The sequence below is a fragment of the Pinus tabuliformis genome, chromosome 4_1 (genome assembly GCF_031772625.1).
Source record: "Pinus tabuliformis cultivar Carrire ecotype Pingquan chromosome 4_1, CPIR1, whole genome shotgun sequence".
Taxonomy (NCBI): domain Eukaryota; kingdom Viridiplantae; phylum Streptophyta; class Pinopsida; order Pinales; family Pinaceae; genus Pinus; species Pinus tabuliformis.
In genome coordinates, this window is record NC_142303.1 from 168870444 (window position 1) to 168875604 (window position 5161).

Below are 5161 nucleotides of genomic sequence, written 5' to 3' on the forward strand. Positions count from 1 at the left end.
ACCATTAATGGTCATCTCTTTCTCCTTATCCATGAACTTCTCCATGCTAACTATGAGATGCAAACAACCTCCATAAGACACCTCACCAATTTCTCTCCTTAGGGTTTGATATTTTAGTATCACAAGTTATTCTCCTTTAGAACTGATTACTACACCTTGAGACCCAAACCATGAAGGCATCCTATCAAGGCACACACTTGCAGTCATGACCTGGGCTAACTCAATGAAGAGATAGATGTGCCTCATCTTAGTAGTGAAACCCCAACTTCCTTTAGTCTTTTATGCAACATATTTGATGCATGGTATACACATACTACCTGATGCTACAATATGAAGACTCTAGTGCTTCTTTGGTTAGGGGGAAGGGTCTTGCTAAAATCATTTTCCTCTCTCCTTATTTGCAGATTATCCTCCTTTTTGTCATTTGTAATTTGACCTGGAATTGAGACAGTAATTTTATTGTGAATCAAAAACATATTCTCCAAGTTCAATCCTTCATAACCAATGTCATGGTCCCAGCCATGAGTTTCCAAAATAGTTTTCACAAACCACTGATTGGAGGTATCAAGATATCGATATCTATGATTGGGATAATCAACATCACAAGATGGCAGTAAATCCATATCTGGAATTGTACAAGTAGGGATGTTAGACCAACATAATCCTCTTCCATGTTTCTATCATGCTCCTCATCTCCCTCCTTGGAAGTTCCAACCATTTTTTTCATAACGGTGCCTTTTTTATTTCAACTATTTTTTCAAAAACAACTTTTCCCTGTACTCAAATTCATCATAGTATGATTTCCTCCACTCTATACTCAACTTATATATGATAATTTATTGAACAACTAAATGGAGGAACCTTATCATACTCTAATTCATATTTTGTATCGAAAGCCTCATCCAAGTCCTCATCTGAAACATCCAAATCTCCTAACTTCTCTTCTAGATATTTTAGTTGAGGTCTTAACTGCAAAAGTGAAGACAAGAGGAAAGGAAAAGGTGGGACCTTAGGATGAGAACTAAATAATTTAGTGGGTGTAACTTTAGGAGTGCATTTTATTCAACCGAAATTTTAGTAGCAAAGAAACATAGTATTAAATGAGTCTTCCAAATCTGTCAATTTTCCAGAACCCTATTCCCCCCCCCTTTCCTGCCCTATTGGTCATATGAGTAGAATGATTCTCCAATAGAGATGCAAGATTCAAAAGTCACATGTCTCTAGCCACTTCATGAATAAATTATTGAATCTTATTGTTGCACTGGGCTACAAACATATCATAACTCAGAGGAGCCCTATATGGCCCATGTGGTGGTGCAGATGTGGCATGGGTTAAGACTACAATGTCATTAAACCATATGTATAAGCCAAAAATTTCTATAATAGTGCATAATAATGACATATATCCATAATCCCTACTCTCCATATCCATCCTACAAAAGTAAAAAACAATATCTAGGGGTATCTTCTTGATAAAACACTTGATTGATTTTAGAACCTTCTCATTTTGGAATTGATCAACAAAAGAAGATAGAAGCCCGGGTGCATCAATTACCCTAATTTTAATGTCTTGAACTATTCCTACAATCTCTTGTTCCTTCTTTGTTCCTAATTCACAAATGCACTTATTATAGACTTCACCTCATCAAAAAATGAATTAATGGTTACACTCTGACCAACTCCAGTATTCACAAGTACCAAGATGGTACAAGTGAAATCAAGGTCCTCCTGGTGAACACCTCTTGTTGCTCTACAATTACACTTGCTCCATTAAATTTGAAGGCTCCAGCTCTGCTGGAATTTTTGTTTTCCCTGAACTACTCTACCATACCAAGCCAATAAAAGACCTACGCAACCATAACATGATCTATGAGAAAGTCACAAAAATATCACTTTGAACATCTAAAGCTTCTCACAAGTTTCATTATTCTCATCATCTTTAGTAGGTTGATCCTCCATGAATTAGGGTGAGTGAGATGTTGAAGTACCATTTTCTCTGGATTAATGCACTGCATGAGGAGTGGGCCCTGGTAATGGTGTTGCATCTCCTAGGCCTATTGGGCAAGCTCGAAGATGTAATCTTGAACTGCTTGTAGATATGTTTTCAGAACATGTATTGGAAACTACTATTACAGTAAAGGAAAATCTTATGTCTTTCTCTTTTTCATCTTCCTCTATCTCATCACCTATTAAGTCAACCTCTATCTCATTTGTCATAGGCCTCTTTTCTATTCTATTTTATCAGAGATAGAATAACTAAGTTGAATTTGATCTTCTAACTTCTCTTCCTCCCCAAAGACTACATTTTCGTCAATATCCAAAGGAATGTCTTCATCAGCTAACAACTCCTCATAATTATTTAGTGGAAGTTCCAAGTTCTTGTTAACCTAGACACCCATTTCTTCAAATGATACTTGAGATTTATTAATCTTATCATGGAATATCGTATTTTCTTCAACATTTTTGTATTTTATTTATTCAATAGTTTCTTCCTTGTTGGCATATTTAATTTATTGATTTGGTAAGTATCCATAAGCTAGTGAAGCTAGTGCCTCCATACCCCGAATAGTTTCTCTAATATCATTATCAACATTGGTTGACATGGCAATCTTTGTCTCTTATCGCTCACCTTCATCTTGTACATTCTCTACTGATTTCACCTTCTCCACTCTCTTTCTTTAGAGTCCCCTTTGTCTAAATTTCCATTTGCACCATGTTCTTCACCTTCTAAATTCCCTTTACCTAATTTTATGCTTACTGCAGTTGCTTCTTCAAAAACAAGCTCCTCCTTGACCACACTCATGTTTCCATTGGCCTAATTGTTGGAATTTTCACTCTATTTGTATATGTTTGTATTAATAAATAATTCTCTCCTACAATATTTATAGACCCGTCAGTCAGTGCATTTGTGTCAGAGGTTCCACATTCACAAGCTTACTGAGTAATTGTAGTTAAATATTTGTTTCAGTAAACTTACAAAATGAATTCATGAGCATTGGTAACCTTTATTATCTCCACCTCAGTTGCATTCTATTTAACATACATAGTGTTCTCCTCGATGCTCCCAACAGAAAGAGTTGGCTCCTACCCTAAAAGAGTTATGTGTTGTCTCAGAGGCTAGAAAATGAAGCTCCTTAAGTATTTTCCATATCTGAGTATATTCTTATTGTCGTTGCTACAACACCCTCTAAATTTTGATATATTCAAATTTTGGAGCCTACCCTTTATCATGTGAAGTGTTTCTTTTGGTCATCAAGTGTTGTTTCATGTTTCTTCACACATGTTAAGTGTCCATGTTCCTTTCTAAGTTTCGTCACATCATCAAGAGTAACAATAGTTCACTTTATGGTCACACAACGACACTTTTGGTCGTAACTGCACATACTGTGTTCGTTCTACTTCGAGAATGTTCGTAAACTGGCATTTTAATGTATGTTTATTAGTATTGGATCCTCTCTAAGTTCTGTTTATGAGTTGATATGTGTCATACTTTATTTTTCTCCTAACTTATTGTATATTTCAAGGTTGTACCCTCCCAGACTTAGACAATTTTTTGATTTTGCAAGCCTACACTCTGGGTTATGAGAGTGCACTGCACATTCTCAAGGCTTAGTGGAACCCCCCTTATCAGTTGTGACTACACCCTATGCCTATAAATCCTTCATCTAGCACACAACACACTTTCATTCATCAAGACCCACTCCCTATTGCTTGTTTCTGTGTCCTATGCCCAGTCAAGCTTCTAGTCTCCAATTAAACACACTTCACACTCTTAGTGGGTAGTGAGGCCTTCTATTGTTCCTTGTTGTTGTGCCCTGCACCCTCATTCTAATCTTGTCTCTTCCTTCCCAGTGCACTATCAATGAACAATCATGCTACTTTTCCCTTGTTCCTATACCCTACGCCTAGAACCTTCTCTCTCCCCCCTCTTTGGTGCACCTATGGATCCACAAGAAGAAATATCACATGAAGCATGATAAAATAAGATATTTTTGGGGTAATGTTTTCTTTCCATGAGTGATCTACATCTAAAAGTGTTTAATGAACCATGGAAAAAATTTGTGAGGAGATATGATGAGAATCATTACCCAAGGAAACATCTTGAATACAAAGGCACCATGTTGCGACAGTTGAAAGAACAATGGATCTTGATGATCAAAGTGACTCATGAAGACTCCAAGATTTTTCAAGACCATTTAGAGGGTTGATGGCTACAATAATGTAAGATTTGTTGCAAATATTGAATACATAGTAGCAGTGTTGTCACCGATTAGAGAACTTATGTACAAGTCACCATGAGTCCAAGTCATTAATGTTGTTGACTTGTCATATTGTCGTCACGTGATGATGTGGAAATTATGATTTAATTTTGACAATTATTGTAAATTTCAATATGTGGAAGTCCAAGAGTCATATATGGACAAAAGAGCCACATGGAGAAGTCCAAAAGTCTCATAGAAGTTGAAAGGTCACTTAGAAGTTCAAAAGTCATAGAAGTCCAAAGGTCATATTAGAAGTCTAAGAGTCACAAGGAAGTTCAAAAGTCACGAGGATATGAAATATCATTCTGTTGGTTATAAAATATGCCTCATTACTCTAGGAGATGGATTTAAACCTTGGCTTCTCCATCCAAGCATTATAGAGGAAGATAGTTCTTTTGGAGAGAAAGAAGTGGCTTAACGCTCCACTATTGTAGCTAGTGGTGTTCATTATATTAATGTATCTTGGAACTTTCACCTCATATTCAAAGCTCTATTAAGCCAACACATTTTCATGCATATATCATGAATGTTTCGAGACTATTCTTTGGATGTTGTGGTATATGCTAGTATTCACATGTGCTAAAGAAATTGAACTATTTTAGTGGCTTTGGTGCTCATCTCATTGAATATGTGTTGTATTTGTTTTCATGATCATTGCATCTATGTGAACTATTTCGCTTGATGACTAACAATTCTTTCTTATGATGTGTGTGTATGTGTGTGTCTTTATTATATTAGTACTAATACTTCTCTTCTAAAGGCTCACTTTTGTTCCCTTCTAGTGAAAGAACCTTGATACAGATTACAATTGAACATTTCACAAGGCATACTTGCTTTCTCATTCAAAAGTACATGTGCATTTCTCTCTTGTGCTAATAGCTGCAACCAAGGAAAATCTT

General features: G+C 36.1%; 1 pseudogene; it reads right to left on the bottom strand.

Annotated features, from left to right (window-relative positions):
* Nucleotides 1-323: 323 nt before the first annotated feature.
* On the bottom strand, nucleotides 324-2803 carry LOC149174711 (translocase of chloroplast 120, chloroplastic pseudogene; annotated as a pseudogene).
* Nucleotides 2804-5161: the final 2358 nt, after the last annotated feature.